The sequence below is a fragment of the Pinus tabuliformis genome, chromosome 3_1 (assembly GCF_031772625.1).
Source record: "Pinus tabuliformis cultivar Carrire ecotype Pingquan chromosome 3_1, CPIR1, whole genome shotgun sequence".
Lineage (NCBI taxonomy): Eukaryota > Viridiplantae > Streptophyta > Pinopsida > Pinales > Pinaceae > Pinus > Pinus tabuliformis.
This window is the reverse complement of record NC_142301.1, coordinates 258,499,555-258,511,301: the sequence shown is the minus strand read 5'-3', so window position 1 is coordinate 258,511,301 and position 11,747 is coordinate 258,499,555.

Here is an 11,747-nt window from a genome sequence, read left to right as displayed (position 1 = left end):
AACTTTTTTTGCCAATTTTGGCAAAAGTCCTTGGCCACCATATGTTTCCCACCATGTGAGAGAATCAAATCTGTCTCTGTCTTCCATTGCTTGGAAGGTACCAAACAAACCAGTGCCACTGAAGTATCTGCCTATTTCAAGGCGCACAGCTGCACATTCCTCCCTGTCAGGTATCAACTTTTCTAATGCATCCAAATATCCTCTAGTTACCTCTGCATCTAAATGGGGTTTGGTCCTAATCCCACCCCCTAGTGCAGGTTGGCCCAACCAAGATGTAGAGTAGTATTTTGGCGTAAGGATATATGCCAAGCAATGTACTGGAAGATTAAGTTTATTCCATCGTACACACACACAATCGTGAATCAGTTTGTACAAGTCAGGATCTTTGTTATGAACAATATCTTTTATTTGCCCCAACATGGTATCCATCTGCTCATACACCTCACCAATCACTAGTTTATTTGTATTTGCAAACTGAATCATGTGATAAATGGGCTTGGTGAAATCCAATACTTGCCTCACACTTGACCAAAACATACCATCAAGAGCGGCCTCCTCCACCAGTTCAAAACCTCGCCTGTCAGCTGCATTTGTAGCCCTTTCCTTTAATACCTGCCAGTGTGGACTTGATAACATGCTAGCCAATGACTTTCTTACCTTCAAAAGGTGCCTGAAGGTGAGGTAATAGCTATCAAATCTAGTACTCACAATCTTCAACAACTCCAATCTTGAGTGACTGTGGGAAAGGCCATGGGTATTGCTATGATTTGTAATAAATTTTATCATTTGTTTGCCTTTCTTGTACGAATCACCAATCCATTTGTATTGTTCATTTTTGTTCTTAACAACATCATGCATCAAAAGGTTCAATGTATGAACCAAACACCCAGACCAAAATATGTTGGGGTATTTATCCTCAATAATTGCTCCCGTTGCCTTACAATTAGGAGCATTATCAGTGATGACTTGGATGACATTGTATGGCCCAATACGGTCAATTGTTTCAAGTAATGCTTTTGCAATGTTGATGGCGGTCTTGAACTTGTCTGAGTAATCATATGCATTTAGAAAGATGGCACCACTAACAAACACAGCAAGAACACTTATCAATGGCTTGCCTTTTACATTTGTCCATCCATCAGATACAATGGACACCCCATGGTCAATTCAAGAACTTGTCATTCTATTCAAAGAATGTGATATTTTGCTTTTTCATGATCAAGTCCAACGGTTCTTGCCTTGTCATACCCAGGGCTCTTGTATCCTTTAGGGGCATCATTTATGGCAGAAACCATTTCGTGCCAATAAGGTGAGCGAAGAACATTGAATGGTATCCCACATGCATAGAGAAACTTGTAAACTTTTGAATCCACATCATTCCTACAACCCCCATCAAGGAAATCTGATATGGTTCTACGCCTTAAAGCTGGTGACCCTATGCCTCCATATCCACTGCCTTGGGAGGATGCTGAAGGAGTTCTTTGTGCTTGTGATTGTGAGCTTGATTCAAAGAAACCCCTTGATTTTTTAGATTTGTATTGGGCTTCCTCCTCTTCCCTTATGTATTTAGCTTTATCTGCTGCTGACACAGCTACACAAGGTTTGATTCCTATTTGTTTATCTCCATCCCATGGCCTTTGCATAGGTGTTTTCTGGCACGGGTGTATGAACCTGTGTAATTATTGTTGCAATGGGGGCAATGAAATTTAGTGGTTCCACCCCCTTTCCCTTCTTCAGGCCTGTTAACATATTTCCACAATGGGGTTTGGTCTTGTTTAGTTTTTTGAGAGTCGTGTTCACCCTCCTCCAGCTCCTCCTCACCGGGGTTTTCATCAAATCCACTTTCTCCAGCTTCTTCATCCCCCTCTTCATTTTGGCCCCTCTATTTCCTACTCTCCAGCACCATAATAACCAGAAAAGGGACCAAGAAGAAGAAAATGCCAAGAAATATAACCAGGTCCATGATGTTTGATATTTGTAGGCTTTTGAATCTGCAAAATTTAATGGGAATGGGAATGAGAAAATTAAAAATGTATTTAGTTTTACTATTTAGTATTTACTATTTATTAATTTAATTTATTTAGATTCATGATTCATTTACTAAATAAGTTATACATTTACTAAATTACTAACTAAACTAAACTAAATTACTAAGTAACTAAAGTTTAAACTACTAAATTACTAAGTTACTAACCTCCTTGCAGGCTTGCTCCTTGCTCCTCGGCGCTCGCTCCTCGCTCCTTTGCGCAATCTCCTTGGCTCTCCTCAACTCATTCAAGTCATAATGAAATACAAAATGCCCCCCAAGCCCTTAAAATAAATAAATTAATTAATTAAAAAAAAATTGGCGTCCGCGATTTTTTTCGCGCTTTTCGCTCCCGGCAGAGCGCGCGTCACTCCCGAAGCAATCACTCCCGGCGGAGCACGCGTCACTCCAGAAGTGATCGCTCCCGGGCTTTAATTTTCTCTCCAGGAGCGAGGGGAGCGACGCTCCCGAACAAAACAGGGAGCGCAATTTTTTTTATCGGGAGCACGCTCCCGCCTGGAGCGTGGATTGGGAGCGGGTTCGAGGGGGGGGGGGGCCTCCCTCGCAACTCTAGACTGATCACTCTGGTGTGTTCTCCAAGTGACCCTCAAGCCTCCTCTTATAATTTTCCTGTTGACATATCAACGGCCGAGATTAAGTCCCTAATCAACGGCTAAGATTAGATCTGGTTTGATCCATGTCTTTTGGACCATTCTAACACATATTCATATTAATACACATTAATATTTTATCTTCCCTAAGTTTAGACTTAGGGACTCCATTAAAAATATTAATTATTTTAATATCTTCTGATCTGTTTAGAATATGCCCAAACCCTTTCTAGATATTGGAGATCTCATGTGCCCCAACCTCTCCACCAAATTTCATGGTTAGAGCACATCTGATGCTACCCCAAATCAACACTCCCTCTTAATGAGGATTGTGCTCTAGCAATACTCCTCACTAAGTATTACTCTGATCATCCGTCATCGGTCCCTATGCTGATGATAGGCCTGCTACCCACCATCCTTTGCACTATTGTATCCTATACTGCCACCCATGGTTCTGCCACTGTCACTATTGCATCTGTACGACAACTCCCTCTACATCTATGTTGCTGAAGCTCCCTCTGTCGCTTACAAGTGCTCCCTCTTTGACCTCTGTGCTGCTACAACAACTCCCTGCATCTCGCACCGTTGCACACCTCTTTGTGCCATCTTGCACTGGTGCAACACTCCTGTGCCTCTCGCATTGTTGCAGCTTGTTAGCCTTGCGCTGTCTCGGGACTCCTGCACTGTAGCTCTCTCTGTCGCTCCATCCGCATCTATCTCTACCTGACTCAGCCAGTCCTGCTACTCCTCTTCGGGGCTCCCATAGCAAGGTCTAATCCAAGAGGCTGGGTACCTCAAGGATCCTGCCCCTCAACGCCTGTAGTCCGCTTGACGACAGATTGATGTCTCCCTACTTCCGCTCAAGTGGTGCGTGTCCACTCATGGCACAGTCATCATCTATCAAAACTTCCTTCTCTGCGTGTGCTGGAGCTGCCTTAGTCTCGGAAGACTCTCCCTTACTCTTCTTCCTCAGACACTGGGTCTCATAATGACCCAGCTCCCCACAATGGAAGCATTTGATCTTGGAGAGATCTTTCTTCTTCCGCTTTTCTTGCTTTCCCTCAGATGCTAGGGTAACATCTTCCTCCTCCTGCTTGACTTTGATCCCCTTGCTGCTGCTACCTATCTTCGACTGCCGTCTGATCTCTTCCTGGCGAAGAGTCACCCACATCTCGTCCCAAGGTGGGAGAGTCCCTCTGCCCAATATACTCTGGACAAATACCTCCCAATCTTCTGAGACAACATTCAGGGTTGTCCTCACCATCAACTCCTGATCCGGCATGGCTTCTATAGCAGTCAACTGATCTCAGATCTCATTCAGTCCTCTGAGGAAGGTGTCAATCGGTTCTCCCTTCTTCATCTGATACGACCTCAACTGATTCTCAAGTAGCATTCTTCTCTGCACAAAAGTATGTTGGTACAATTTCTTGAGAGCCTCCCACATCTCAAATGTCGTTTCCTTCTCGGCTATGTGTGCTACTACATGATCCTTGACCCTGTCAAGGATGATGTTCTTGGCCCTCGCCATTGCCTCCTCGTACTTGTCGTTATCATTGGGGTCGACTAGGATAGATATTACCTTCAAGGTGAAGTTATTAACACGATTTCTGTCAAGTACGGATAAGATTCTGGTCTTCAAGACTGCGAAGTTCGACACTCCGTTCAGTCTATCCTAGTCTCTTACTCTGTGTAGTGCCATGATGCTCCTATACTTCCCTCCCAGAAGTTTTCTGTTCGACTCCTGTTGAATCTCTACTTCCCGTCTGGAAGTTCTCTTCTCGACTCTCTCTGAGTCTTGATTTCCCTCTTGGAAATCCTTTTGCCACAGTCAAGATTCCCCCTACTTTGATCGTCTTGTGCAACCGCACCATTGATCTGGGTTCCTCGGTTAGAAACCCTCGGTAGTAGCTCCTCTTGACCTTGCTCTGTCAGGTATTGTTCTGACTACAGTACCTCACCAGCTCCACTCTGCAATATTCCCACAGCCTTCTAAACCCCAGCAACTTGAAGGTGAGAGCTCCTAGGCTCTGCACAATCCCAGCACTAGCAACCTGGCCTCCTCAGCCAACTGCGTCAACCCTCCCAGCTACTGTGTGGCTCTGCGTGAGGCTCTTTTAGCCTTCCTTAGCTTCTATGTTGCCTCATCCCAGCTCACCCTTGATGACGTAGACACTGCGTCACCCTTCCCTTGTTGCTGGTCTACTAGAAACAACGTCTGTCACCTCAAGACAGTTGTTTTCTGTTGCTATTTCTCTGCTCGGCTGATGTCCTTAGTCCTCCTGTGATCTGTAATCACGCTCTGATACCATGTTGAAGTTTCTATATCTACTTAGTTAGAAACCCTCCATGCACTTTATCTGATTTATTCCTACCTACTTGTTATTTTACTTTAACAAGTTATCTACAATGTAAATACTAAAAATAAACATTAGTGCATGCTCAACATATTATAGATCAGCAACTAAAGGAAACAGAAACGATCACACTATATGACACCATTATTTTTGGATTAATGTCCCTGGAAAAACCTAATGTGGGAAAACTGGTGCAGCTATCTGAGGGTTTTCTTATTAAGCAATATCATAGTACAATTTGGGTGCCGAAACTGGCCTACCCAACAGAGAATTTCCTTGGCAGTAATACCTCTCAGTTTCTGACAAATCTCCTGGCTGAAACCCTGGATAATCCTTCCGGCAGCTACTCAGCACAAATCTGCCCCAGAAACCCCAGCGTCAACCTCTCTCTGGACTACATCAGCCCCTCTCTGCCCAGCGCTAGCCTTGCGTCACCCCGGATGGGTCTGCATTAGCCTTAGGAGGCCCTGCGTCAACCCTCTAGCCCTCTGCATCAGCGACGCTAGCCTCTCTGAGGCTCTACGCAACTCCCGACTGCCTCTGCGTGGCCCTGTGTGAGCCCTGGCTGGCTCTGTGTCACTCTCCCGGCTACTGCGCTACTCTCTCGGTACTATCTCTGCCTCTCTGTCTCTCTGTACTCAATGCCCCTCAGCTGCAACTCCCGATCACTAATTCTATCTCTCTTAGCAAACCCCGCTCTAGAGAATAGAATGACTGATCACTCTGGTGTGTTCTCCAAGTGACCCTCAAGCCTCCTCTTATACTTTTCCTGTTGACATATCAACGGTCGAGATTAAGTCCCTAATCAACGGCTAAGATTAGATCTGGCTTGATCCATGTCTTTTGGACCATTTTAACACAAATTCATATTAATATACATTAATATTTTATTTTCCCTAAGTTTAAACTTAGGGACTCCATTAAAAATATTAATTATTTTAATATCTTCTGATCTGTTTAGAATCTGCCCAAACCCTTTCTAGGTATTGGAGATCTCATGTGCCCCAACCTCTCCGCCAAATTTCGTGGCTAGAGCACATTCGATGCTACCCCAAATCAACACATGTCAAATGATCTATCACCAAACCAGGAAAAGAAGATGTTGAAGCACTTTCAAAGTATATGAAAGGGGAAGTTAGAGCTCAAATGATTCTTATAGAATCCATTAAGGATCCCCTCATTCCATATGTATCAAAACTCGAAATTTCAAAAGAAATTTATGACAAACTGGTAGAGTTGTATTTCGGAAGCACTGTTGGAGAAGTCATTTCATTAAGGCGGGAACTTTACAAGCTAAAGATGTCGAGAGAAGAAGGAATAGCCTCATACTTTATGAGGATATCTGAAATCAAGGATCAACTTCAAGATCTGGGAGAAGTCATGTCTGATAGAGAAATGACCACAGTAGTACTAAATGCACTACCAGAGGAGTGGGGTAACTTTACTTCAAGTATTTATGGGAAGAAAGAAGCTACTCCATTCCAGGATCTATGGTCACTATGCAAGATTGAAGAATCTAGGCTAAAGGCAAAATCTGATGTAGGATCAGGTGAGCAAAATCAAGCTTATGCTACAATGACAAGAAGGAAGGGAAAATTTGGAAAGTCTGGTTCTCAGAAAAGGAAAAAGGACATGGCTAAGATTCAATGCTATGGATGTAAAGAATATGGGCATTACAAAAGAGATTGTCCTAAGCTCAAGAAGGGCAATAACAAAAGACATAGAGAAGAAGCCCATATCATCAAAGAAGTGGAGGAAGCTGAAAAGAAGAAGTCCAAGAAAGAGGAAGTAAGAGATGTCTACTATGACTTAGATAGTCTTTCTCACCTAATTTCTTTTCAATTTCTTGTTCTTAAGTCTTCTAAGATATGGCTATCATGATTCACTATAAAAAACGATGGAATGCATCGTGGCATCATAGAAGCATTGAAAGCAAGAGCCTGTGACATCATCATAGAGAAGCGTGAAAGATGGTTGAAATTGAAGTCCATGGCATTCACCCATGGAAGGATGTAGCTCTTGGAAACCTCATTAGTAACATAGGTGGTACTTATGGGAAAATAAAGAAAAGGTCATCTAGTACAAGGCTCATCATACATCTGTCAAAAGGAAACATCTATTGGATGAAGATACTCAAGATCCTCTATTGGAATCTTCGTCGGAAGGTTCACCAATCAAAAGGAAGCAAGGGTTTCATTAGGAATTCCAACTTATGGAATTCATGGGATGAGGGTATGATGACAAAAGAGGTGAAGCAGATCAAGGGATTGAAGTTCTTTCAATCAAGGAAGTTGTTGAAGGAATTCTAAGATGACCTAAAAGAAAAATGAGGTATGTATGCTTACATTTGATATTGTAGAGTCATGTCATATGGTTGCAGGTAAACATGGATAAATGCTCTATCTCGAGAGCATGATCAAAAGAAAGGATCTCCTCCTTTGAAAGGATGCAGGAAAGCATGAGTCACACATTGTTTAGATGAAATCAACATAATATGTCCTTATATGAAATATGAGGTGGTTGATCGTGATTGGAGGAACTCTGATCAAAAGTTCCTAGGAAGAAAAATGTGTGAAGAAAGAAGGAAAGAGATTGTGGAATGTGCAACCATGAAGAAGGCAATCAACATCCGACGACTAAGAGATTTGACTAGGATATATCCATGAAAGATATGAGGACTCTAATGAACTCTGAAAAAGAAAGAGACCCTTGACAATATATATCTTTGGGAGATGTGTCAATGTGTATGCAGGATGATGATGCAAACTAGAAGATGTCATGATGAAATACCATCACAAAGGTAATATTGATTTAATGTTCATTCCTTTACTTTTGAATGATATCTGGACGGGCTTGTGCAGGGCAGGGCTACCAAGGGAAGATCTATGGATATCTTCCACCCATGATGTCCATGTAGTAGCATGAAATATCCTTAAGGAAACATGACATGAAGAAAGCAGTATGGCATGAAGGAAAGCTAGATATGAACTGATGGATCACTTTCCGATGAAAGGAATAATGACATGACTGACTCATGGATGAAAGCGATGGATGGTCTATGCCCTATGAAGAAGTTGTGAAAATTCCTCAACAAGAACCCCTACTGTAGCAATTGGTGATATTACTCCTATTTTTTATTTTCCTTTAAGCAAATTACTTGTTGTTTCCTACGGCAAATATTGTAATACATACATTGCAGCCTTCACTTAATTAAATATTATGCAGAAACAAGAGACTGAGCAAGAAAGAAAATACAACACAATAGACATCGTTATTTTTGGACAAATGTCCCTGGAAAAACCCAATGCTGGAAAACTGGTGCAGCAGTTCTGAGGGTTTATTATTATTAAGCAGTGGTTCTGAATACAACTTTGGATGCCCTTTCGGCAATCCAGTTATAGAGAAAAAGACATTGGCAAAAAACTTAGTGAGATTACCTCACTCCACCCGGAAAATCTAGGTTGATCCGACAGCTGAACTGACTGTCCCCAGCTACAACTGTGTTGCCCCTTCGCAGTAACTTTGTGGGCCTGCATGGAGCTCTCTGAGGCTCTGCGTCAGCTTTGTGCTGGGTCTCCTTGCCTCTTGGAGCTCTAACGTCAACCCTCCCGGCTGATCCAGCAGCTCCCCGGCAAGTTTCGAACTTCTGTTAGAAGATAGCTCTGCCTCTGTGCTGGCCCTTTTGGCTCTGCGTCAAGCATTGTGTGGGCCCTCTTAGCCCAGCGTCAATCCTTCCTAGGTCTGCATTGCCCCCTCTGGTGCTTCTCTGCCTCTCTGCTGAGTATTCGGGGTTCCAGAGAAGATACTCCAACCCAACTATCCCTGCCCCTCAACTGCAAGAAATCTCCTCAATCGAATTTCCTCCTGAGAACTTCTCACTTCATAAATTTGATCTCTTGATCTCTTTGTGTGTTTTCCAAATGACCCTCAAGCCCCTTCTTATATATTTCTGTTGGACAACCAATGGCCTAGATTAACTCCTAATCAAAGGCTCAGATCATTTTGGCTTGATCTCCAGCTTCTTCTAGAAGTTACACCCACAATTAGATTAATACCCATTAATATTTTAATTTTCTTAAGTTTAGACTTAGGAACTCCATTAAAAATATTAATTATTTTAATAAAATTGTTTATGGGTGGAATTTCTCAAAACACTTTATGGGTTCTTTGGAATACATGTGTCCAAGCCTCCTTGCCAAATTTGAGGCCTAGAGCACATCTGATGCTACCCCAAATCAACAGAAGTCCCAAAACAGGAAGACTCCTGAATAAAGAAAAGAAGTTCATGACATCGTGAGGAGGAGTTTGTCAACCAGTTGGTTTTCCCATCATGTCCACTTGAGGAACTGTTGTAGGTCCCTGATTAAAAGGGAGCCTAGAAACAAGTTTCTTACTTGGTAGAAACTTGGAAGCAAAATTTCTAAGCCAAAGGGAGCTTAGGTACATTCCTTCCGTAGGAATGAGTACATTCCTTCATTGGAATAGGTATGTCCTTCCTAATTAAGAGGGAGAGATAGACACATCATTCTTGTCTTCACTTGGGAAAACAGAATGGAGGATTGGGTAAACATCTGGCATCTGATGCTCTTTGAGGATGAATTAGGGCATCCAAGATAAGAGTAGTTGAAGAGGACCAATATTCTTTGAGGACTGGGAATCCAAGATAAGCATAGTCTTGATGGAACACACCCTGAGAACTCAGGTGGGGTATGTTCTGAGAGAGACAATGATGAGGGTGTTTATACATCATTGGTCTTGCCAACATTGAGCTTAGATCTTGTGGAGAGATAGAGTTGTTAGTCAAGGCCTTGCTATGTGACAATGTTGGTTGATATGATGCTAAACAAATGGGTTACCAATCTGACTCTTCTTATGAGAATTCTTCATATTGAGAATGGCCAAGTATTATTATGAATACCTCCCTAGTTAAGAGGGAGTGTTGAGAAGTTTAACTAGGTTCAGTCTTCATAATGACATGTGTAATTATGATTTTATGTAATTGATGCAAAGAAGAAAAATAAAATTATTATTGTAATGCTTGTCTCACGGGTTTCATGAGTAAGGAATTTTATTTTTAGGTAAGGCTCCCATTATGAGCCCTTAGGATTGGTCATAAAATCAAACTGAGTCAATGTCATGTATAAAGGACCCTTCTTGGGCATGTTACATTTGTATATGAGTCAATGAAAGAGTCAAATAGCCCTCCAAGACCAAGCTCAAGCATCTCCTTCAAGTTGACCTTAAATGAAATAATGAATTTGCTCCAAAAGACATGTCGGCTCACCCACAGTTCAAGTCAGCTTATTATGGATGCTCCAACCACTATAAATAGGGCAGCTCGGCCTCATTTCAAACATAGAATTTCGGTGAAGGAGAAGTCTGCAACAGGAGGTGCAAAGTTCATCAAGGAAGCCTATAACCAAGTGAAGAAAGGGAGAATACAACCGAGGTCATTTCTGATCTGTTTTGGGTTGATCTACTCCACACGTGCGAAGAAAGGCTATTGTCCACTGTAGAAGAATTTGAGGTATCACGGTCTCCTTTGAAGGACAGATTAAGGAAGGGAACAAGTTCATTATCAAGCTGAGTTGCCAAGAAAGCTGCCTCCACCTAAAGCGAAGGGAATCAAGGTTCCAAATTTGATCATTTACATGTGCTAGGGTTTCTAAAGGAATTCAAGAAGTTGCAGGCCTGAAGCAGAGAAAAAGGGAAGTTGAGATTTGAAGTATAGCTGAGGTACAAAGAAAGGCAAGCAGTTGGACCAAGTGTTGACTTGGGCATGAAAGAGAAGCAGTGAAAGGGAACTTTTGTCTTGGTCTTGGGGTGGAAAATAGGTCAAGGGTCTTGGTCTTGGTATTCGTCAATTGAAGTCTCTATAAAAAGAAGAATTCATTTTGGTTTTCCTCTCAAGTGGGAGACGTTTTAGCCCTGGCTGATTGCCTGCATTCTGTGTCTCTTTATGGTTTATGCATTGGTAGTTGTTTGATGAAGAAGAACACTATAATAATCTAACTAAAAGAAGATCCTAATCTAAGAAGTAAAAATCCTTCACAAGCAATTATCTATTGTAGAGAAATCACCTAATCTTGATGTGCTAGATTTCTCAACAATCTACATGCTTGTACTTGTTCCCCCCTTGTGGAATCATTTCAAACCATGGCTGCTTGGGAGTGGGAGTGAAAGCGGGAAGCAGGAGTGGTAGCGGGGAGCAACATTTTCAAAAGCTCTCGGGTTGGGAGCGATTTTGGGAGTGAATTTTATATAATATATATTTTTATATATTTTGATGCATATATGTCAACAAAAGCATGTAGAATGATGAATTAGTGATAAAAAACATAAAAACATGGATTAAACCATATAACATCATTCATCTAGTAGTTATAATTTTCATCAACCACATGTCCACAAATTACAAGTTCTCATTTATATAGCATGTAAAGGTGCACATAACCAAAAGAGCATCAAGTGCAATCCATTTTTGAACCAAAAATACATCAACAAATAGGCTCTAGATGGCCTCTAGCATTCAAAAAAATCATGTTACAATAAATACCTACATATCATCAAAATCATTGCCTATCTTGGGATCTTTGTCATTAATATCACCCTCTAAGATTAACATAAGATAGAAAAAGCGTAGTAAGTCAAGTCAAGATTTCATTTGAGTGATGGGTACATTTTTAGTAGGGTCATGATAGAGGAGTTCGACAACCAATGTCAATAACATCAAGGTACATAGAGGGCTTGGTGCTC